Source organism: Contarinia nasturtii, unplaced genomic scaffold, assembly GCF_009176525.2.
Source record: "Contarinia nasturtii isolate CC-2019 unplaced genomic scaffold, AAFC_CNas_1.1 Cnas_scaffold_1964, whole genome shotgun sequence".
NCBI classification, from domain to species: Eukaryota; Metazoa; Arthropoda; class Insecta; order Diptera; family Cecidomyiidae; genus Contarinia; species Contarinia nasturtii.
In genome coordinates, this window is record NW_022199294.1 from 16029 (window position 1) to 42139 (window position 26111).

At 34.9% G+C, this 26111-nt stretch overlaps 1 protein-coding gene across 4 annotated transcripts in view; it reads left to right on the forward strand.

The window, feature by feature from the left end:
- Positions 1–26111, forward strand: part of LOC116347614 (cadherin-87A) — a 127499-nt gene that overhangs the window by 9870 nt on the left and 91518 nt on the right. The window contains exon 1 of one of the 4 annotated variants that reach the window (XM_031778291.1): positions 20156–21949. The exons of 2 other annotated variants lie outside the window; for them this stretch is intronic. The gene's annotated coding sequence lies outside the window, so the exon portion shown is untranslated. Of the gene's footprint in view, positions 1–20155; positions 21950–21993; positions 22230–26111 lie in introns of those variants that run through there. One more of the 4 variants, XM_031778292.1, reaches the window with a different exon arrangement.

Consider the following 26111-nt stretch of genomic DNA (forward strand, 5'->3'; position numbering starts at 1 on the left):
TGAATAGTTGGTCCTATTCTATTTGCATTGATGCTCCATGGCAATTCCAAGAATAATGCAATTCGAGAATTACGAAAAATGCCATCAATTTCACGACTTCTCGATTTTTATCTCTTCAATCTCAATATTATGGGATTCATTTTTCAACTTGCATTGATCATCAAATTGTCATCCGGATTCCCGAATCCGCGCATAGAGCACCCACCATTAAGAGCAACAAAATACCATTTTATAAATGATTAAAGTGTTCATTCAGTATCAAAGTACGTATATCTGCGTGTATTTATGAACATCACCGAATACAATAACCATTCGCTCCATTGGCAACTACTCAATTTTTTGTCCATCGTTCCGCTTTGAGCTCACTGCACACAAAATCTGTTTTCATCTCACATTTTTGGTTATTGTTATTCGATACACTCGTTCAAAAAGCCACACACTATATGATTATTATTATAAAGAGCAAAAATGATAAGAGTGATATCAAATGACACTCGTCAGGAACCTCGATACAATGAAGAGAAAAAAAATATCCCATCGTCCAATATTGAGCATATACTATGGTATATACATAAAAAGAAACTGACATGAAACCGTGCTATATGATGTGATATTACTTTGGTTAAACGCTTGCGATGATGCGATCGATATTCATGATGCGACACACAAAATATTTTTCGATACAATTTCCTTATTTCAATATGAATGAAAAAAAGCAGTGAGAAACGACAGCAACAAGCATATTGAATAACGTTCGGGGTTTTTCCTCTTCATTAAACAATTGATGAAAATACCAAAGCAGTCAGCAATAATGATGAAATTCGAAAATAATATACAAAATCTATGGGTAAAACACATCAGTTGCCGACAATTTTGAACACGCTTCCACAACGCACATAACAAAAAGATAATGCCAAATCAATTTTATTACATTCCGCACTGAAATTCTTGTATCAGTGTCAAAGTGAATAACAATACAGAAGAACCCATCGGGCGAAATCTCGGTGCCGAGCAGCAAGACATTTCTTATAGTTGTCACGAACCACAAACGATAATCAATATTCGTCGTCGCTTAAATGACAAACTAAACGTATAAATTAGATTTGATAAAAGACAACTACAAATACAAAGTGTATTTTATGGAGGCGTTCGGAATTCAGTTTGATATTTTAAGTTTTATTAGAAGAACCGAATATTGGGGATTTAAACACAATCAACGGCATGGAAACAAGACCGTGTCAATTTCCGGAAAATGATGAAGCAACCACAGCGATGAAGAGGAAGTTTATAGTTGAAGATTTTTGGGACAACAATCAACAATGTAAAATTGGATGAATTCGTTCACATCAATTTCCAATTATTATCTTCATTTTTGAATATATTAACACAAAGTCTATTACGTCTAAAGTAACAAAAGGAATGTTCAAAGTTGCAGACAGAATACATATATGTGACAAAAGACAATATGGGTTAATGTCAAGTCAGAGTTCAATCACATTTTCCACACAGATGAAGTGATAATGCAGTATCATTGTGTATTATCAGTGACACCTTTTGAGGTAGGCAAAGTTCATTCCCAAGATTTTCCCTTTACAAAAAAAGCTTATGTTTTGAGCTCAGATTTTTCATCCTGCTTTGTTCTCAACTTAACTATGCACGTATAATAATGATAGAAATAGCAATGTCAATTGAAAATTATTTCGTTTATTTTTCGTTTAACTTAAAATGTTTAAAATACTTTCGACAGAAAAGAATCCAAGGTTTTTTTCTAATGGTTCCGAATAGAATGGCGTGAATATTTGAGTCAAAGAAGAAAATCGAACGTGCGCTAATTCAATAATCTGTCGTTGTTAAAAAGTTGAATTGCGACGAATTGTATTTGTGCAGCTGAGAGCTGTCTCCACCATTTGATTCAAAATGCTGGTCTTTTAGAAAAATTAATGCAATGTGAGTCTCGCTCTTGCGATGACAACACCGTGAATAAGCAAGAATGCGTTTCAGTATCGTAGTAATCATGTTGTGTCGCTGCTATTGAGTTTTTGGATGTACATTTTTCCTTCTAGCTTTTTTTCTATTCGTCTCAATATTTTTTTCTTCTCTGCAGCTGATAGTCAAAGCGATTCGATTAACGGGCACATCAAGCTATCATGAAATGTTCGACTTTTAAATCAATTTACACGCGATTTTTATTGGTGGCCATAAAATGACATTCGCATCGTTCGTTGCCTGCTTGTGCATAAATGTGATATCTTTTGCGTGCGCGCATTTTCTACATCAATAAATCCCATTAAATTTTCGTCGCAAAGAATAAATTCTGATAAGCAGAGTTTTACGAGAACAACGAATTCCAATATCGCCAACGAAAAACTATAAATCTCTAAACAATTTATGCGATTTATTGCATTTTTATTGCAAAAGATTATGTTTGAGCGCGCGCTTTTTTTTTCTACGCTCGTCATGGATGCAAACTGAACAAATTAAATTGATGGAGAAATATGTCAGAGATGCACTGAAAGCTTTACAATATTTATGATTTTGCGTGGATCACTTTTATGGCGCTCTAAAAAGCATTCAGTGCTTTCAACAGAAAATAAAGAATCAAATAAAATATCATTTACCCCTCTAATTTATCTTTAAAAAGCCTCTGGAAGTGCAATTGATCAAACGAGCCATGGCACTGCGCTCACTAGTAAATAAGTTGAAAAATGGAAAATGCTCACAATGATGTAAACAACAAACACGAAAGTAGAAAACATTTCAATTCACTGGCTCCTTTTACCACCCATTCAGAACGAGGTGAAATACGATCTATAAAACTTTCCCAATGAAAAGTTTTTCAATGTTCACGCAAACGCTCATTCACTTCATTCGAATGCATTTGTTTAGCAATCTCTTTTCGAAATGATGATGGGTGGTTCGACGCAAGAATGTTTTGTAAAATGCAAAAATCGATGGAAATTCGATGACATCTATCTGCATTGAAAGTAGATAAAAATGAAAATCAATGGAACAAACATGTACATGATGTATCGTGAAATCGGATAGAATTCCAGCCTAATCAATTCACCACTGATTGTTGATATCGATATATGGTTCCGACCTCTATGTAAATCTTGTTTCCATGTTTATGCCTGGTCTAAGATGCATAATACATGTTCTCGATTTGACTTCATCAAAATACGGATTTTTTCTTTTCCATTCTGCTTCGATTCTATATGATTCGGCTTGCAACCGCTTCATTCATGTTTGTTACATTAGTGGATTGCATTGCCAGTGGCATAGTCGGTAGGAAACAATTGCATCCGATTTTAAAGTGAATGCAAAAACACGCACACACTCGATGCGAATAAATGTGAACACATGGCCTGATATTCATAGATCTTCGCTACTGACGCTAATACCAAAAAAGTAGACAAAAAAACACCATGAAAAACATGAACGTTAGAAGAAGTTTGTTGCAAAAAAAAAGTAAATACAACAGAATTCTACTTTAAATCCTAACGAAGAGGAACAGCTCGAAGGAGTTTTCTGTAAGCAACTCTCAGTGTTTGTAACAAACGAGATGAAATTGGGGTGGTTGATGGAAAAGAGACAAAGAGTGAGAGAGCGAGAGAGAAGAAAAAACAACGCAAGATATTTTTATTGCGAAAAATACGAAAGCGACATAAAGGAAGCTTGCAATCTCGACAAGAACAAGCCATTAACGGCTGTAATAGTAAAATGCTACTATGAAATCTATCTAAAATATGTGATTTGTATGTGGGTATATGCGCGTTTATGTGCATTGAATTCGCTCGACGCAATCTTCAACCGGCAAAACTATTTTTCTTTTCATTCATTGTCTTCGGTTCGGTTCGGCATTCAGTGTGCTGTGCTTGTCCGTACATATGTGCGCACAAGATTGCATACAACGCCATAAAAATAACAGCGTTACAACAGCAAATAAAAGCAGATAAAATTTCTATTTCTCTTGCTTTGCTCTCTCTCTCTCTTTCTCCGCTGAGCGGCAAAATCAAGATTGGAAAAATACACATCGAATCACGAGAAGAAGAGAAAGAAGAATAAAAAACATGAAAACAATTGAGGGTTGTGTACAAAATCTTCAAAATGTTGTATATTTCGTTGTTGCTTTTTGACTTGTCTTCTCTGGGTAGTTTTATTGATTTTAGCAGCATCTCGCCTTTGGCTTCTAGCTAGTTTCCCATGACTGTGTGTGTAAGCGAAAAAAAAACACTATATAGCAGCATTTATGTTGTGCTTTGTTTTCACATAACGCACATTTCAGACTTCTTACTTCCATTTGCTGCATATGTGCTCACACATTTTGGCCTGATTGCCGCATTGTTAACATTTCTATTGTGAATGCCAATTTGAAGTGGCTTTGCTGATATGTTATTTCGGCTTTGCCCAAATCACACATCAATTTCGAAAGCTTAATTTGTGTGGCATGATAAAGTTAAACGCATCTTTTCATTCGATGACATTTCAAATCCGTGGTGACCATTTCAACGTAATGAGGCACAGACTGGATCAAACGTTTTTCAAACTAAAATACCCCGGCTAACTATTTATTCACTACATAAACTACTTTCGGTAATATCCGTTTCACACATATATCCCATTGGAATGAACAGTTCGTTTTTTTTCTCTCTGTCTATGATTATGTTCACACGAACGCGTTTCGATAAAATTGGCTTCGAATTCAATACTCTTGACTAAAAAATAAAATTACCCATCGCACGCGCTTGTTTTATTCAGTCTATGTGTTTTATTATACTGTCGTCACCCTCAAATGGCACCATTCATTCGAAAAGCACTCTGCCAATGGATTTTGTCGCCGTAATTTTTGTTTTCGTTTGCTTTTCATGTTTATTTGTATTTTGCGGATCAGTCGATTTCGGTATCAGCGATGTAATATGATTCCATGAAACCAATTGTGTAATCCATGTAGTAAACAGAAATATAATACATCTACACGGTCTGGTCCGTGGAATACATTCTACACTGTTATACGAATACGCACTTTGTGTGCCTGCCACCAAAGCAAAAATATGCTTTCGAAAAAGAAAAAAATCTGAAATAAAAAGACATTTGCAAGCGGAAAAATCTACATTTTTATCTTAAGCAAAGGATATTATACGTTTTTTTTAGCCGGTGCCAACGTAAGAGCAGACTATGATGTTATCATATTGTTCCGATAACAAAGGCGATGACGACGACGAATATGGCTTATAGAAAAATAACAAAGTCGAAAAATTCCTTGAAAATGAAACACCAACAAAAGACGAAGAAGTAGGCGAAAAATAAATAAATACGACAAGTTCAAAAGCTCATTTTTTCTCTTAAGATTTTTCGTCGTTTTGCTGTGGTACACTTTCTGACGTGACAAAGCACTTCCAATACCACACCGAATGACAGTCACCAAATATTGAAAATGAGAAGCGAGTGTAGGCTGCTGTTCTCCCTCTTCGGTGCCACTTTTGCAAACAATAATCTGATTGAATTCAAACGAAGGAATAACACAAACAAGAGACAAATCTGCTTTTCTCTCTCTCTCTCTTTTTCGACTTTACTTTATTCTGTATAATTTGTCTTTGATTTTCTCAACTTTGGACTCTGTGCCGTAGTATATATTCAAGTTCGTTCCTTCGAGGGACAATCTGTCTGATCTTTATTTATTGCATTATGACTTGGCAACCACTTGGCGAAATTTCAATAAAAAAAAAATATTTCACCGAATTTATCGGACATACGGCACCACCAAAGGCCAAGTGCAAAATTCAAGATCATTCATTGGCCGTTCAATAATTATTCAAACACATAAAAAGTGACCCCACCACCGACAAAACATATGGACAAATAATGGAATCAATATCATCTGTTCAGTTTGAGTGAGGGGGTGATGTTTCGATGAATTTTCTTTGAATCTGAACTGTCGAGCGTAATAAATCTTTTTGCGATTCAAAGTCAATAAATTCATATTTCGATGGATTCGATTTGCAAACTTTTCTCGGTATTGTAGTGAGCTGTTACTCTTTGAAACTGTTTCGTTTTGTGCTCTGAATTTATATTACTTTCGCTTTTTTGAGCAATAATTTTCCATAACATGAAACGAAAAGTCGTGTTTTTCAATTAAATCCACTGTGCACAAAGACTTCACTTTATTCACATTCATCGGATCGCAATGTGTGTATTGCAAAAGACAAAGGTCAAGGCAGTCTTCGGAATTTCAAAGATCTTCTTAGGAGGTGACATTTCAATAAAGTTCAAAGCTCAGTTCGGAATACAAAATAGTGTTACATCTTTACGTTTGAAACGTGTTCAAAATCAAATGCGAAGTAAAAAATTTGGTACATTCACTGAAAAAATATGAATTCATATTCAAGTGGGAAGACTTAATTTCCGAAGAGTTGCGGTGCTGCTAGCAGATGGTGCACCGAATCTCCGACACCGAATTAATATGCTAAATTTATTCGTTAATTCAATTTGGCCGGAAGTTTTTAATGTAGAACAATCCAAACAATTGAAGCCAATGTCGGATTTTATTCCTTTTACTTCTTGAATATTTCCTGTGAGTGGAGAAAGAGAGAGAGATAGAGAGAGAGAGAGGTACGAAATGCATGTTATGTGCGCGTGTGGCCAAAGTTTCCCATGATAAATGGAACTCAGTCCAATTTTTAACCGAAGTAAGTGTACTGACTTCACAAATAGAGAGTGTAACATTTGAACGGATGTTTTTTTTTTCACCATCCAAACTATATTTGTGGGGTAAACAAATGTTCCTGATTTGGTGTGATGGAAGCGCGTTCCACAAACACGACATTTTCACTTAGAACGTGCCAAAGATCAAATGGAAATATTTAAAACAATTGCAAAACACTCGTAACATTAAACAATCATAACGAATCATCTTTCGCAGACATACAGATTCAATAAGGCTAATGGCAAGCCATGAATGCCCCGCAATTTGCAAATGTAAATGGTTCGTGATTTGGCAGAGAAAGAGAGAGCAGACAAACAACATGAAACATTATACTTCACATCGAAGACGATGTAATGAATTCGGGCGAATAATAATAACATAGAACCAAGTTGTAATGTATTCATACGGTTTTTAGTGGCAGTAAACGACATGAGCGATACAGTACGTTCTAACTGCATCAATCACCATCATGATGCCAGCTCAATGTCATTTGTCTGAGTGCGCTCACTGTGTTCGCTTTTGATGTGGAAAAAAGAATTCGAAAACTTTTGAAATTGCGGCTGTGTCATTATTCATTCGAACCACAAAGAAACAATGTGACACACATCATGTTACCGTCAACAAAAATAAAATTCGATGGTGTCGTGACAGAGCACTGGAAAAATAAAATCATATCAAATACGGTGTGTTTGCGGCTTGCAGAAAAGCCACACACAAATCGCTCAAATTACCAAAATTTGTTCGGATTTTTTTTTTGTTGTGTTTTTGCCATTGTATTTTTATTCTTCATTCACAGTCAATTTTCGCTTGGAGTTTCGAGGGTGACATTCATCAATTCATCTTTTGAATTTGTTCGGTTTGCTTGTCGACAACAATACAATTCGGCTAATAAAATGACGAAATGCAATTTAGAAGAAAACAAAATAAGTTGATTTCGATGTACGACCAAGACAATATTGACGACGAGATTGCGCCACATTCAATGAAAAATCCAACTAATTTAATATTTATAAGTGGAAATATTGTTCGCTTGATTAAGCTCGCCTGTTTCTATTATTAAATGAAGAAATAACAGAAAAAAAACGTTCAAACCATGGACTAGATGAATCGCTGACGACCGAGTGGGTGGCAAAGCAACGCCAAATGCTAATGCATACAATTTCAGTTTTATTCAGTTACGAATAGCACATTTATTCGCTAATGATAATGCTGATGGAGAAAGTTCTTTTGTCGTCACGTTCTTGTGGCAAACACACAAGAAAATGAAAACAATAGCGCATTTTGAGACGAGATTTTACATGGTGCCAACATAGAAAATCAAACACATTCTATTTTTATATTTATTTGGTTCATTAGCTAAAAGCTGAGCGAATCATTTAAATTAGAAACATTACAATCACGCTCCTTGAGCTGTGCATATTTACATTTCATTAAGTGCCTTGCCACGCAATTCAAATGACGAAATTTAAAAGTAAGGCAACCACAAAAAAGACTTTCGATCGAAACTAGATATTGAATTCTTGCCAAAACCGGTCTGAATACTGTACAAATTACGTCTCTGGGGAGGTTTTTAATTCAAAACATCTGCATTGTGTTGTTTTAAATGACTTGGACGAATCACATTTTGTCGAAGGCAATCATAATACGGGACCTAGAGACAGAGCGAAAGTGCAGAAAAAAAGGAAGAGAGAACAGACAGAGAATATGAAGACTGTGAGAAGAGGGAGAGAGATTCAAAAAATGATGTTCACAGTTTAATCTCTTTGGTTAACCTCAAAACAAACAAACAAATAAATCTCAAGCCGATGACATAATGTTTTGCAATCATTCATTAGCGTTGTCATGACATCGATCCACTGTAATGAAAAGCAACAAAATTAAAAAGCAGAAAATCCCTTTAAATTACAAACAGAACCAATCAAATTGAGTTTAAAGTGCGTTTCGCGAATGTATTCAAAACGGATTACTCATTGCATAATGAATGCTTTATTTTGTCCCATTTAAGTGTTTTTTTTTTTCAACGATGAAACTAAACGAAGAACGATTCGTTATTTGTATATAGTACAATTTATCTCTACTTATGTTGTATTTTGAAAACCAATTCAAGTGACATCTGTAGAGCTCTTTAGAGATGCTGATGACCTCGAAACATGATCAAAACGGGAATGCACACAGCGGATAAGTTGAAGATGCTATTTGCATAAGCACAATGTAACAGATGAAATAATTGCATTGGAAAAATATTCAATGACCAAATGTATGTCAATATTCAATTGAATGGAGCAGCACATTGACACAAATACTGTATGTACAATATACAACGAAGAACGTTACTTGCATTCATAATAAATTCGACAACAATTGAGAGAGAGAGCATCAGGCAATGCAAAAGAATCTTATTACTGTGTGTGAAAGACACACTTGTCTGTCACAATAAGTGCATCGGATTCAACTCATGGAAATAAACAATACGCGATGCTTATGCAGCTGAAGCATGTGAAAGCAGGCGAAATTGGAAGTTAGAAACGATCTCTTTGCCTCCCCTCACTTTCTGCTTCTCTCTCCCTCTCTCTGTCTCCAAAATGCATTTAAAGTGACAACATCCATTTAAATGGCTTTACAGCAACTATGACAAAGGGAACATTTGCAAAATGCACAAGCACAGCAAAAAACATTTTTGTCGCTTAACAATTGCAATACACTTTTGACATACTGCGAATATTCCCTACTTCCTTCCATATGTGCCCATTTTGACCTCAAACTGAAGCACCAAAAACTTACTATCTCTCACACGCGCGCGAACGGCAACACATTTTTTGACAGAAAAAAAAGTCGCATGTCAAGCAACATTCACAGTTAATACTAGTTCTGAAAAAAACAGCGTACATATGGAATCCTCAATGACACTTGTACACACGCACAACTTTCTTGTGCTCATACGCTTGGCGAGAGGTTCTCCCATGTTCTACGTTTCCATTCTTTCAGCCGAATCGAAGAATAAACTAGCGCAAGACTTGGTACGGTCCAAGCACCAACAACAATACGACAAAAAAAACCGGTTTCCCATTTCAATTCACCATCCGCTATATACAGACAACGACAAGCCATTGTTCTTTCGAATGTCGTGAGTATGTGTTTTTAAACGCAACCGAACCATTTTATTACTTTAAATGATATTTCAATTTTTATTTCTCTCCCATTTTGGTTTCACCGACTTTCGTACGACCGAGTAATTTTTTTTGCGGTGATTCTTTTATATAAGAACGTATTACAATGAAGTGAAGAAAGAAAACAATGTATGTATTGTATAATTTTGGATTAATTTATCATGAACTACTTCGCTTAGTGAAAATCTGATGAATTTTGTAAAACGTTTCACAATCATGTGAGAGATTCCAACATTCAATCAATTTAACGGTAATTTGAAATCAATTTGTGGCTTTCACATACACATCACTCACACCAATTTTCGGTTATCTCTTTTTGTGTGTACGTGTTCGTGTCGGTGTGAGATAAATTGATGGCATGACAACATGCACCAGTCTTTAGTGAGTGATACAGCTTATTTTAGTAATAAGTATTCACAAACTGGCAATGCCAATGATGTCATACATTCGCATTCTATAGAAGCGGACCAGTGTTTCGATCTAGGGGGGAGACACAAACGATTAAACCATGATTCCAATATAAAAACACTAATCCTACTATTCCACCAATCCGTCATTTCATTGTCAAATGTGATGTCACATTTCGCCGCTATTCACTTTGTTGAAAACTTATTTATCGATACTGGAGTAAGTCATTTTGTTATTGATAATTAAAATTATTTTTTTCATCAATAAAATTTTAAGAAAGTGTATCTATTGTTTTGTAAATTTGTAATCGAGTTTTGAACTAAAAAATATTTCAAAAAAGAACAAATTACTATCTCAAAACAAGTTCAATGCTTTTATCAAATTCTGTACTATCGAATACAAAAACTTTGAATTAACCCATTTTCGCTATTCCATACACGGGATTAGTGAATCCATGAGAATCCAACTACTGAATTCTCTATTCCACTTTAATTTCTCGAATTTTTACACTAAAAAGTCTAATCCTATTCCACGTGTCTACCCCCTAGGTTTCGATTCAATTTTACTTATTTTGACTAAAACTATAACTTCGTTTTAAGTTTTTTTTAAACATTGAGCTGAATTTTATTTCCGACAAATGAGTCAAATAGAATGATGCAATTCTTTTTTTTAAATTAACTGCACGTTCTTTTCTTATAAAAGATGAAAAAGAGAATATTGTGAGAAAACTCATAAATATGAACCACTTTCTTGAGCCATGCAAATTGCTGGGTCGAAAAATTGAAAAAAATCGCAATATTTCACGTTCATAAAGTTTTATTGTGTTGTCCCAATTCGTTGTGTGAATTCCTTCGCGATTTGGACTGCTCAAGCCATTTTGTTGCGCGGGAATAGCATAAAAGTTTTGTGTATCATGTTCCATTCTTAGAATAACTGACATTTTTACAACATGTAAATAACATCCAATAAAAAACCCCAAACGGAATCTTGCCAATGGTTGTATAACTTGAAATATCACAATATAAACTAACGAATGGGTAATTTTATGATTGTCGCTCTCTTGTCGAATGGTTGTCAGAGTTCAAGTTATTTTTTCCCACTGCGTAAAAACGGGTCGAATAACAAAAAAATAGAAAAAACTAAGCGCTTACACTGTAAAACAAAAGGAAAATGCGATGTAATTAACAGTTTTGATTTGCAGTCGACTTGGTTACTTGTCATTGCAAACAATGTAGATACAATGTAACCGAAAATGAAGGAATGGGTAACCATGCATCCTGGAAATAAATTTACCGAACTTTCAGTTTATTCGACTTTATACGGCATTATGAATTCATTTGAAGTGAAGTGAAATGTACAAATGAGATAACATGAAATGTATCACCCGATCGCTGTTGTCTGTTTGCATTACATTGTAAATATGTATAGTTTGTTACATCGTCACAGGACATAGTTGATATGTGTGGCATATGTGATATTTCGTGTGAGTGTATTATGCCCAGAAATTTCCATGCAATTTATTCAAAATCCTCGACAGTCATGTTCATTGTATACTTTGTAGTTGTGTGTGTGTGTGATAAATTGTCGTGTGTTTATGAATCTTGTATTTCGATGGTTAACCTATTGTGTCTTCATTGATGTTGATCCCAGCCACCACGTTGCCATGCAACTGAGACAACAATTTTCTACTGATTTTCCAAGTTGAAATTTCAACATTTAGTTTTGACGATAAAGTTCAATGCAAATATTTTAGATTCCGAAATGGAGACAACGACAGATAGATTGAGAGCGCATCAGAACCATACAAAAGCAATGAGAGTTGATATCACTTGACGAGATGGTAGAAAATACTTTTTGGTTGATGTCGGTTTTGATTTGCGTTTCAAAAGCTTATTACAATTTAAATTGTTTGTGTCTGCGATGTGAAACCCAAAATAACACACAGCAATACAAATGCACGTTGATTTTTCGTTCTCTTGATGACACTATTTCGCCGTCAAATTTCCATTTTCACTGGAGGTGTTTGTAAGTCATTTGTCACAAGCGACAACTTCAACTTGATTGCATTCCACTTATCATTTCCATTTGTTTCGAGCGCGATTTTTTCTCTACATCTTGTGTCGCGCGAAATCATTCTCATGTTTCTTCGTCTAATTGAAAATTTTGTATTCATATCATGTGTATTAAATAAATGAGTGCATTTAAAATGAATACGTACGTTTTATGTCTCCTCAGAGACATCAGCCGATTATCTTTGAACTGTGTGTGTGATTCAATCGAAGCATAATAAGGAATGGAAAAATCCGAATTCAAAGTGCCACTTAAAACTAATGGAGTTTCATTAAATCGAAATATTTTCACATAAATTCGGTAGACGTAATCTGGATTTGGAACGTCAAGTCCTTTTTTTTCTCGATTGGAATTTGTATGGGATTTATGTTGCATTGAATATTCACTTGCTCGGTTTGAAAACATTCGATTCAAGCAAATACAATTTAAGTAATCCAAAATGCGTCAATCGAATCAAAGGTACACTCATGAGAAATGTCGCTATTTATTTTGTTATGCAATCATTTCCCGATTGAATCACCAAATCAGCATGAGTCTATAACTTGATGTCAACAAATTTTGCAAATTGACATTTCATCATCCAATTACAATTAGAGTGCGAGTGCTAATTCAAACGAAACCGCACACAGGCACAGGTTAACTTTAATATCTGATTTCTTGTAACATACTCAAAGAAATTGCTTGGAAAAGTCAACAAAATCCAACCGGCTAAGCCTATGAAGAGACAAAATGCGAATTCCCCTCATCTGTGCCATCTTGTATTCCATAGTTGAACTCAATTTAGTTACAATGAATTGAATCGAAAAAGAGAAAAAAAACAACAACAGTAACATGGCTACATAGATCTGTTGACCAGTGAGATACGTATAGCAATGGAATGAAAGAATGAAGAAAGCGTATATGTGTATGTATGCATCAGCACGCATAGATGTACAGCTCTGTGTGGCCGTGCTATTGTTGTTGTTTTTTCACTTTTTCATTTCAATGCTACAGAATTAAATTCAGTTTTTGCATCTAATTCACACTAAAATCAGATGGCGCTCATTAGCGAGATTCGCAAAAAAAAGTCTCCAATCTCATACAAATATACACCGGCTGACAAAATCTCATTGAAATTTGTGTACATTACAGTTTTTCTTTTGACAATGCAATGTGGTTGCATTTGAATTCGTTGATGTCGAGTTCAGATGGCTATGTTGTTTTCAAACACATAATTTGGTAACATGCAATTCGATTAATAAAATAGCTTTTTCACTTTTGCCACACTTTTGGAGCAGCATACATGCAACCATGTATTACTGCTATGTTTTAACAACTTTTCTTTCTACACATAACACAGATTTAAAAACAGGAACAGATGAGACAAAAATAGAGAAAACGAAGTTAAAAAATAACGGGAACACATACGCTTAATTCCGTTAAAATTACCAATGGAAAGTTTTTCTTAGTGATGATGTTGCCAGTGACCACCGGAATAGCTTAAATAAAGTTTTGTGTGTGTGTCTCTACTTGGTTTTTCACCCGTTACAATTTGTTTGTTCTGTACATGTGTTTGTGTTTTTTGTGTGTGTGCATATGTGCTGGATGGATGATTTAAAAAAAGTGAGTAGTGGTTGTGGTGGGTTGGAGTAATGCGTTCACATTAAGAGCTCATAGATATGGTTAAGTGAGTGGTCCAACTGTGTGTAAAATGTTGTGTTTGCACATTATTAGTTATATTATGGCAAGCAATGGTGTTGAGCTGGGATAAGTCTTCTGCTATTTGTATAGAGTCCATTGAAATGGATTTTCCACTGGAGTTTGTCCTGAATGCATTCAGAAAAAGAGAGAAAATACGTCGTCGTGGTTTCTTTTGGTAAAATCAAGATTAAACATTTCACCGCTTTTCCTGATGCAATCTTTGAAACTTTTGGAATGTGCTACTACAATAGTAACAAAAAAAAAGAGTACTGAAACTATCGTAAAAATGCGGTTCAGGTGTATATCGAACAAGATGCTAGAGATCTGCCATGGACACTGATGAAAAACTTTTTACAAAATTCTCGCACAACACACGACCACTTCCTTTTGTGTTGCCATTGTAATTTGTACATTGACAGCATACATTTAGTTTTTGTGGTTGCTTTGATGTGCAATATTATCATTGACTTGCATTCCAACCCATAACTATTTACACAAGTTAGCTCAAGTTTTCATATCTTCTTTAATGTTTCTTCGTTTTTATTCGCTTTTTTTATATGTCGACGGACATTTTATTCACTTTGCTTATGCTAGCTAGAAAATTGCATGGAGCTTTGCCATTTTGTGTGTGTGTGTGTGTGTGTGTGTGTGTGTGTGTGTGTGTGGAATTTGTCTCTTTTTTGCCTCTCGATGTGAGAAAAGAATGATGAAAATGCTCCAAATTCCGTGCACGATTTTTCCGCTCAGTCATGCTACAATTCTCTCCCTCTCTCGCCATCTTTAAGGTCATATGTGCAAATTATAGTATACATCTTGTAGTAGCCACATATTTCAGATCATACCGAACTTTTGTTTTCGAATATATAAATATTTTGATGCCATCATCGTTTTCATGCGCTTTCAAGTGTTGGTGTTGGTGTTGTTGACCATCGCCAATACCATTCGCTACAATTCGATCCATCAAAAGCCATGCGAAAAAAAAGGTTACAGCTGGTAGCAATGAACAAACTCTCAAAACTCTTTTCGTTTTGTTCTTTTTCTCTCTGTCCATTTGGAAGAAGGGTCTTTTTTCTTATGATTATTTTTATTTATTGTTGTGGTCAAGCAAAATGAAAATCTATTAGATTCGTTCATGGTTTGTTGCTTTCATCCACAGCAATATCGTTTTGTTTGACGCAATACATGTTGTGGGGCGATTCATTGTAACTGAGCTACAGCGAAATAAAACTTTCACTATAATTTTTGTGTTCATCATACCAGAACATTATTACTGCGATGCAAAAAGTAAGATGAAAAAACATACACACGAACACAAACACACTGTCAATGCTATGCGGTTGAATAACTCAAGAATTTATCTACCGATTTATTCAATGGACAAGAACCAAGAGCTCAGAAAGTGAATGTACGACGCCATGCAATATTCATTATTATGCCCATGCTTTATTTACATATATAATTTTTATTGTGTGTTTGTCCACTTTTCTACTACATCGATCAAGAATAGCGCGCTTAGGGAGCATTCGTTCGCTCCATCAGCGTCCGTATTACCATAAATATTCGATTATATTTAATGTTGCATATTGCGAACTTTGGACAATAACTTATGCGATGATTATTATTCGTATGTAGATGAGATTGTATTTCGCAATGAAAATATATATATGGCCAACAGTATTTGCCGATGGTTTTTTTTTTCATTTCCTTTGCTTTGTTTTGCAGCACTGCATTGATTTGATACTAAAATTCATTCATAAATACACTATGAGTAGGGTATAAATTGGTCTTTATGTTTTTTCGGTCAGACGAAATCCTTTCTTATTCATATGACGTAAACGTTATCGATGTAATGAGAACCGTTCGAAGTGAAAACGAATGGCTTGATCATAATGAGCATCGGAAAAATGACCATAAATATTTATAAGTTTTTGGCCTCGGCGATTCGAACTTTTGCCATCCGACCAAACTAATATCAAAATATTTGAATTATTTTCTTATTTGCGTTTATTAACATCATTTTTTATGCCTTTCTATACACCATACAAGAAAGACGTTGGTCGTTATTTTAGCTCGTTTTATCGAAAAACCATCTAAATTGCGAATAAACACAATATATGAATGCAACACGACACACTCACTATTTGCTTCGGAGGATATAATAAAGCCGGATCGGATTTTGGACCTATCGACGTCGCAAAATACTTTGCATGCATAGCGAGTCTGAGAGCGTACACAATGCGAAAAATGTTTACATTGTGGCAAAAAACGACGAAGGGCAAACGTTCGCATACCATCCATGTTTTAATGCCTTCTAATAATGTCATCGTATACACATGGACATATAGAGAAAACCAATTCTAATAATCGCACTTTATTCGATGACTTTGGAATATTTTCGGTGCATTCACACATTTACACCGATTCGACACACCGACACCAAACCAAAGCAGATAATTTAGATAAAACGACAATGGACTATGAGGCAATGGACATTTTCTCGAAGGAAAATTACACAACACTGCAAAAATGTGCAGCTAAACCGAATTTCAGAGTACAAAAATTTAATATCACACATACAAATCGAATCATAATTAAAGCCACATTCAGGGCCGCCGGAAGCCACATCTATGCTTTGGTACCTAGGGCTCTTATTTCCCTTATACATTTAGTTTCGAAGGTTTACTCACCCTGAGCATTGGTGGGCACGCAAAAGATTTTGGAGATGGGTAAGGGCGAAAATTCCAAAGGAGTTCAGAGAAAAGTGTCAAAATCACAGCAAATCGAAAGAATCTTCCAATTTTTTCTGGAGGAAGAGGGGTAACGAGTACCCTTCGAAGATGAGTGTCCAACCTATGACCCTGTATCAAAATCAAGCAATACTCTGCAAAGGCTCCGAACGAAATACGATTATCGAAATTCCAAGCATTTTCATACTCCAAATAATTGAATATTTGTGTGCAAATATTCGGAATACACTCATAGCTGGGCAGACTGAAAAATTCAGGGGAGGGATTGGGGGGGGGGGGGTAATTTTCTCAAAAACTCCTAGCAAAATAGGAAAATTTCATCTATGATCCAAAAACCCTAGCAAAATGAGAAAAATTCTATCCAAAATCATGAATTTTGTAAAGGGGTAACGCAAAAATTTGATGCCTCAGGAGGGGGTAATACCCCCCTCCCCCTGTCTGCCCAGCTATGAATACACTGTAAACCTGATCCAAGGGGGTAGACACGAATTACAAAACTTTGAATCATGTGGATCACAGTGAATCATCCAAATGTCAAATAAGCATCATTTAGTGTTTTACTAACATGATTGTTCAACAAATTCCAAATATTATCGTTGATTTTATTTAAAATTTACTAGAAAAACACGAAATAGATAAAAAATGATGAGTTGATACATTTAGAAACGTCAAGAAATCATTTTTTTCGAAGACAAATAATTTTTATTGTTCAATAGATATTTCTTGTATGAAACGCAAATGACATTTCAAATGTCATCTAAACAATCTGAATCTTTTGAATCAGATGAATCATGTCTACCCCTAGACCTGATCGAAATGACAAAGTATAAATTTATGAGAATTTAACGCATTTTCAATTGGATTTTCCATTTCAAATATCAAAACCAAACAATTTTCACCATTAACTCAGTCTCTCTTTGTCAATATCATTCCATTTGGTTTGGGATGCATGGATATAGACCACGTTCATATAGTTGGATGCATGTATTTGCTTAATCTAAATTATAGGGATTATTACATTTTGTTATCATCATTGCTTATAATTTCTCGTATCTTCCAATTTTCAAAACTATTTGCCCAAAAACCAAAAAGCCACAATCATTTGCTCCGTCTGCAGATTTTCAGAATGCGCGTCCCCCTCTGTCAGTGTGCACTATGCATATGTGTGAAACAAAGATGATTTGTAAATACGAATGTATTCTCGTTCCTTTTATTCCTGCATCCTCTTTTGTTTAGATTTATTTCAAAAGCGAATCTATTATCATCATCACTTTCGCTAACTATGAAAACTTTTACTTGAATAGGACATCCGAACATCTGTCGTTCGTGTAATATATACATTTAACGGGCACCATCAACAATAAAAGCATAAATTTTTAGCCGAAGATAAACTTAACGAGACACCATTAATCAACGGAATGTCTACGAAATGTGAAATTAAATAACCATCATTGTCGAATCCATGATATTGTCTGCGATGCTATACGTTTCGGCTTGATTTGTTACTACCACTGTCGTTCTAATGGCATCTTAACGCAATTTCATCCGATATTTATGTTTATTGTATTCGAAATAGAACACAATCACACCGTATCTCAACCGCTCAAATGAATGAATTGACATGCTACCTTTGTTTTTCACCTTATTGTCACTACGTTTGCCTCTGAATTAAATTGAGAGCTGCATGTTTGTTGAATCACGGATTGTTTTCGTCTTAATGACAAAATCCTTCTCGATGTTGTACATTCTACACAAAGCAATAAAGTACAAACGTTGCTCAAGTCGCATATATCCGACTATGGACCATGCTTCATTAGTGCAATGTCATCGAAAATAGATATTAGGTACACGATTGTTGGGCTTGACGTTCGTTTGGTTTGCTGATTTTTCGGATTTTCACCTTGCCATCTAGGTGGGCTTTACCTTTATCGCAACAACAGAAATCACTTCATTTAACATCTATAAAGCGATGAGCGATGACAATGTACTGAAATTGCGAATTTGATCAAAACAAACATTTGCTTAGAAAAATATACGACAACCGACTTCCACTTCACAATGCACATAAATCACTCATTGGCATGAATGGAAACACATTATACGAACGGTTTATTGTCAACAAAATACTAATGAAAGCCGCATCATAGTCTCATTCACTATTGACAGACTAACGCTGACTGAATGTGTGATGATATGATATTACAATAAAGAGAAACAAAGCAAGATTGCTTCTGATGTTCATTTATCCACGGAATGAATATTCAAAACGCACAAATTGAAAACCATTGAAATATGAACTATTCAGAATTGCGTAGGATGATTATGGAAGATTCTCATCGCATTGCAACACTATTAGAAGTGCATACGTATGTTATTAGATGTAGCACCTCAATTGTTCTATAGAAAGCATTACATTGTTGGCCCGATTGTGTTGTAACGAGGTTCCTGGCATTTTAGTTGCTTTTCACTTTGTCATGTTGCAAATAAATCGAAATCATTCATGTGTATTGACATATACTGATGAAAGAACAACTATAACAGAGTTAAAATGATACAAAATTATTATCACCTCATTGACTGGCTTTCAAAACATTTTTTTTTTTTTTTTTTCAAAAAATGTAAGAAAAAATCTATTGGCAATGCAAAGGTAATCTTTAAGTCGAGGTAATCTGGACCCTCGGGACCCTCGTCGAAACCCATGAAAAATGTCTTAAAATGACTTTATCAAGTGAAAAAAGCAAAATGAATTCAATTGAATAAAAAATGGGTGATTTCCTTGAAAACATTTATGCAAATGATCTCATAAAATGTAATCCATAAAATCTGTTTTTATAATTAAATGAAACACGAAAATACTGTTGAATTGCTCATTGATAAATGAAATAATAACAATTATTATAAATCATAATTATCATGAAAATACTCTTGAACTGTGTGTTTTGGATTTTAAAATTCGTGTCTGCAATGCTCATTGCTCATGCTGGAAAAATGAACGGAATAATCTGACTGATATGAGAAGAGAGCTCATTTTTCCAAGTTATTTGAAAAAGATTGGTTGTCACGTGCTCGGAATTGACGATTCAGTACATCGCGTGCAGTTGAACGTTTATGTTTATCCACGATTCACAAGAGACGTCTGGTTTCCAAGTCATTCCAGCTTTCACAGCGACATATTCGCATATTTCCATTCACTTGAGAGTTCGTTCTCATCCATCCATCCATCCGCATGCACTGCAAGAGAGAGAATGTTGATTTTCCAACGCGAAAAAGCTTTCTATCCATTTCCAGTTTGGTTCGTCACATGTTTGAAAGCTTATTGTGTTCGGTATATATGGTGATTGCACAAGCAGCATCTCAACAGTTGAAATCGGTCTGTTGTAGCGAATAAACGGTGCGCTCCTGTTGTGAATTTTACAAGTCCAAACACAAATTCGGCATTTCGTAACTCACATCAAGTGTCAATTCGTTGCATTCAACACGAACATTCGTTTGCCCCAGTATATTTATTGTGGTGAGCATTTTTCTTGGTGAATAAAAGCGGAAATTTGCGATTTTTTTCCTCTTTGACTGTCAATAATTGTATGCTATTTGTTACAATTTCCACGAAAAACTTGAACTGAATAGAAATAAACGAACGATAGTTTTGTGAATTTTTGGTGGTTGGTAAATATACATAACGGATACAGAATAAAAAAAAAATAAACTCTTACCAAACGAACCGGGGAAAGAGAAGAAGAAGAAAAACAGCACGGCGGTTAGTTTTGAATGCATAAATGTGAGCGATTCGGACTGTGAGATCGAGAATTTGCATAAAACGTGCACTTCTTATTTGATATTCGGTTTTATTTCTTGCCACACTGTGGAAACGAAAAAAGAACCCAGAAGAATTTCACATTTTGATAACGTGTGTCGACTACGTGGCAAAAATAGTATTTTATAGTGAGAGCATAGAGTAGCACTCCGGAAGCCCAGCCAACGAGATGATGTTTTTGTTGTGCTAAATTTTACGGCGCCGAATGAGATATTAGCATGTTGTTCAAAGGCGGAAAGCATAAATGTTCGTCATTGCGAATTGTCAACATTTATTTGGTGATGTATGAGTAGTTCTTCATCAAATCAATTTCCACCGGAGAGAGAGAGAGAGATAGAGACGGAACGAATTTTAGCACATTCTGAATGAGCATGACAACGAAAACGACGACGACATCGATAACGTAGACATCGACGATGCAAACGACATTCTTTTCCATTTGGACACACGTATCCATATTCACTCCAAATGACTGAAGCTGATTGTAATTTATAGTGGATTTTTTTTAACCCAGCCACCACTATCGCTTGCGATTGTCTCTTGCTTTCACATTAACGTCGTGTATGCTTCCGACGACGGTCGATTGAAACATTTTTGCGGAGATAAAAAGAATTTTTCCGATTTGCCAGAAAAAAATACACACATTTATCTAACGTGTATGTGAGTGTGGTTTTTGCTTGAGTTAACTTTAAAGAACCATTTGACATTCTCATTTTGCAATGTGAGATTTTCTACTGCAGTAGATAAAATAATAGCAACAACAAGAATTGTAACCAATACCAAAAAAAGGTGGTTGTAACATTGAATAATACAAACAGTGCGTGTATATGCTTAATGATGTTTTCGACATCAAACGTAAATCTGTACATCACAAAATACCTAACATTAAATTAATGACTTTATTCGATTGATTGTAACAAACAAAAAACACCACAGACGAAAAAGAACGTGAAGAGAGTGGAACATTTTTTAAAATAAAAAATCGAACCAGTGAAAATTGGTTTGATGCTCGATACGAAGGGGACTGTAACGCATATGGCTTAATTTTTATCGATAAAAGAGTGAATTGGAAACATTTTGGTTTGTATTTTACAATGTAAACGCTTTAGTATACAGCGAAAGAAAAAAAAAACTGCTGACCACGTATCACGAGAATTGAATGTGTGCATGAAAAAAGTTTTTATCCATTTTGATGTGACCGTAAAATCCGAATGAATTTCCGTTGATTCGTGATCTTGTGTACAGGATTTTCGATTGAGTGCACAAAAAAGTGTAAGAAAGCACAGACATACGCATGCAGCAAAGTTTATCGGCCCAAAGTTTTGCCAACGAATGTGAAGTATAGCTAAACATTTTCACAAAGGTAAATGTAGTTCGATTGAGAAAGTTTTAAATCGAAAATTCAAATAAAACTTTCAACATAAAACCGATATAAAATTGGTAGAGAGAGTCAAAAGGTAACAATAGACCAATATCTTTGTCGATGTGATACATTGTTAGCGAATATATTTGAACAAGATCACAACTTTGGATCACGTAGTCATCTCATCGTTTGAATTAAAAAAAAAAATACCAACAACAAAAACGTGAGCGGCGACGACGGAAAATATTAACACATACAGACATATTCACTTCAAGTAATGGTATGTATAATGCTTTATCACTTGAATAACCTATTTCGAGGCTGATGCAAAGGCGAAAACCTCAATCATCATTTCAATTTTATTGAAGGACCTCAACAACAGTCAATTACCTTTTTGTTTGCGATACGAACTGGGTATTTCATTTGTTATGCTGTTGTGTGTCTTGTGTGCAATGTTCTAACGAACGTAAAAGTATAATGCCAGTCTACCGCAAAAGCGATGACCACGTTCAGACGTTTCACATTTATTGAAATTTAAATTAACATGAAAACCCATAGCATTCTTTGGTAAATATTGAACCAAGTAAAGTAGAGGTAAAGTGAAGTTCTTGGTCCAAACATTCTTTAGCCGATGTGAATTATAACTTTGATCAAGTTCTTTGTAGTCACAGCACACGACATACACACTCAATATTGGCATCATTTGATCGAAAGGTACTTTAAAAAGCAATATAAAGCGTACTTCTTCGTTCATTCGGTTGCTGATACTTCTTGATGCTTCTGTTGCTAAATAAAACGATTGCTTTCACAAAGGAATTCCATGGCAATTTGAATTTTATTTCCATTTGGATGGTTCATATTTTGTTTGTCGAAATGATTTTCCATACCCTGAACTCTCTACCTCCTCCTCGTTCTAGCTCTTTCTCTTGCTCACCTCCACTTCACTCAACGTCCAGCCAACGTTGGCCACTTGAAAATAAGTTGCAAAATTTCTCCCTCGTTACCGATTCTTCGCTATTTGCCATTGTTGCCATTTGTGTTTGGTCACGAAAGCTGCTTATTTTTTACAATGAATCGGTTCGAATATTGAAAACGAAATACCAAACGAATTTCATCATCGCAATATTTTGGACTCGATTGAATCGTTCTCACGATTCATCGTTCACACATACGCGGCATATGAGACAGAGTGCACGTTTCACATCGCCGAATAATAATAATAATAAATTGTGAATGTGCAAATACAAATTCATTGAGGAAAAAAACGAAAGAAAAATAAAATAAGAAATATGAAAATATTCCTTCCAATTCAAAACGTTTTTGCTAATATTTACATTGGTTTTCAATACATATTTTTCTCCTGTGCAATTTCTACTCTTTCTCTCACACCGACATATCAATAGTCACAAACAGAACACTTGAGTCAAATTCAAGTAGATTTTCATCATTTGTTCTCGTCGTGAAAAGAATAAGAGAAGGAGTGTTTGTGCATGTGTGTGTGTATGTGAACAACGATTTTCATTGTGACGACACACAAACAGGCAAACACGTGTTAAGACGAACGGTTGTAAATCTCTATATCAGAATTCACAAGATTTCTCTCAGCTCAAGTGGGACGAACACCGAGAGCGAAAAAGAAAAACGACGTTATGATAGATGATCTACTGCATTTCTTTATAGTATATACATTGATTGTGAAACGCTTGTGATTCTATTTCTATCTCGCCTTTTTCATTCCATCTATGCACACATCTTTCGTCCATACATTTTTATTTATTTGTATTGAATATGATGAATGATATTTCTTATTTCAATTCATGTCATAACATCTATCTGATGGATGCGCATCGTTTACCATCGGTTTGTGTATAAGTATATTTCGCCCTTCGTCATCGCCATTGCCAGCGCCACGGAGAGAGAAGTAGAAACCGAGTGAGAGCGAGAGAAATTGGTTTCGGTTTTCTTGTCTCCTATCAAGAATTGCGTGTTTGCGTTTCGCGCTTTTTGTGGTGAAAAAACACATTTTGCTGCCAACAGCGTGCCAACATCAACAAAACGTTTCCCCCGAATATCGCCATATCACTTGCTCTGACACTAGCTTTGGCTCAATTCCATTTTTTTGGCTGCTCATTCTTATCGTTTCTGTTGCTCCACTTTCTCATGTTCGTTCGCTTCTTTTTTCTCAATACGCGAAATTTGTGTGCATTTGTTTTGTATGATTCCTTTTTCAAAACTGAACACAGCATGATATCGTCAACACTTCTTAGTCAATGCTTACTGTGTTGCGAATTGTTTATTCACACAGATGGTAGTGTGAAACATGTCTTATTCACTCATTCTCAACAGCTTTTCTCGGTGGTATGAATTTACTGGCATTTACTGTTCTCAACACTTCAAACATATCCTATCATTTCAGTGCGTATATCCACAAGCTATTTACTTCAAAACCAACCAAAAAAAATGTATTGATTCGAATAAAGAAAAATACCAAATCCACTTAAAGAAAAAACAGTTTGAATTTGGTACTTTCGGTCTTTGTATTTGACATCGATCGATCAGAGTTACTACTATTTGGTTTTGTTTTGTAATTTGGAAGTAAATAATGCTTAGTTGGTAGATCAACAAAGGAATTGTACGATTTTTTTCGCATCTGTTGCAGTATAGAGCTCATAAATATTAAATACATGGTCTTTTTTTGTTTGTTTTAAAAAATATAATCTCTTCAAACGGCTCAAATTCAACTGTCATTATGTCACTGCTAAAATAGCGGCTTTATTTTCGAGATCTGAGAGCGCCGACGGCTTACTCTGAAAACAAAAAAAATTAATTTGAAATCCGCAAATGTCAATCAATCCCAATGACAATTGAAATGATAACACACAATTTTATCAACTGAAAACCTATCTGTTTTTTTCGGCCACAAACTGATTGTGCCGATATTAAAATCTGAATTCTCCATTTGGAAAAACCCATCATGTCCATTCATTATGCAGTTTGTGTGTTATATGCAGTGTTCGGTAAAGATGAAGATAATAGATAAGATACCAGATAAGATACAGATAAGATGCTATCTATATCTTATCTGTAGCTAGACCGAAAAAATCTCATCTTATTTAGATACTTTAAAAAATTTCAGTATCTTTGAATGGTAGATAAGATACTTTTTAAGATAATTTTTTGAGAAAACAAATTTAAAAAATTTAAAGTATCTTATCTAATATCTTATTATTTAAAGTATCTTATCTAATATCTCATCTTATCTGCAGGTAAGATGCTTTTTAAGATATTCATCACGTATACACAAGGTGAAAATGATTGTCCGAGAATGAATGTGAGACAAAAATTGGTGACGACTCAGTACTTTTTGCATGGCGGTGTTACATTTCAATAAAATCTTAGGAGAAGTCTCAAATTAATTCTCGGACAATCAAATGTACAGTATCTTATCTAATATCTTATCTTATCTTGCAGATAAGATACTTTCTAAGATATTTCTAAAAAATTCAAATAAAAAATGTTCACCCATTTTTTATCTTCATAAATATCTCAGATAATCGAAGATATTATCTCATCTTCTATGTTTTTTTTAGATAAGATCCTGTATCTTATCTAGATATTTTTTTCGACACACACAAAAATCTTATCTTATTTAGATACTCAAAAATTGGATTTTACCGAACACTGGTTATATGTGCACACGGTCGAAATATAACATTTCAATTAAAGCGTTTCATGCGTCAATTTGTTAAAATGGTATCATCATGAATGAGTGCATTGATTTTATAATTTCATGTGTGAGTGACAAAGCATGGCTTTGAAAGCAGAGACAGACTGTGTGAGAAATAGAGATAGAAAGAGTGAAAATTGAAATAACCAAATGATGCTTTTATATTAAAGTCCGAATGCATTTTTCAGGATCGATAATGCATTATTGGCATACCATTCGGCGCGAATTGGCTGCTGTTGTGATTTGTTTTGTGAACATGTCTATATTTTTCTGATTTGTTTAACACAAAATATGAACAAAATTAAATATAATTGGGAAGTACCGGTGGTGGGGCGGCCGTTGTTTTGAATGCAAGGGTTGAAATTGTCATTTCGAGCTTGAATGCAGGCAATGGTTTTTGCGTTTGAAATCAATTAACTTGGTTGGTGTCAAATG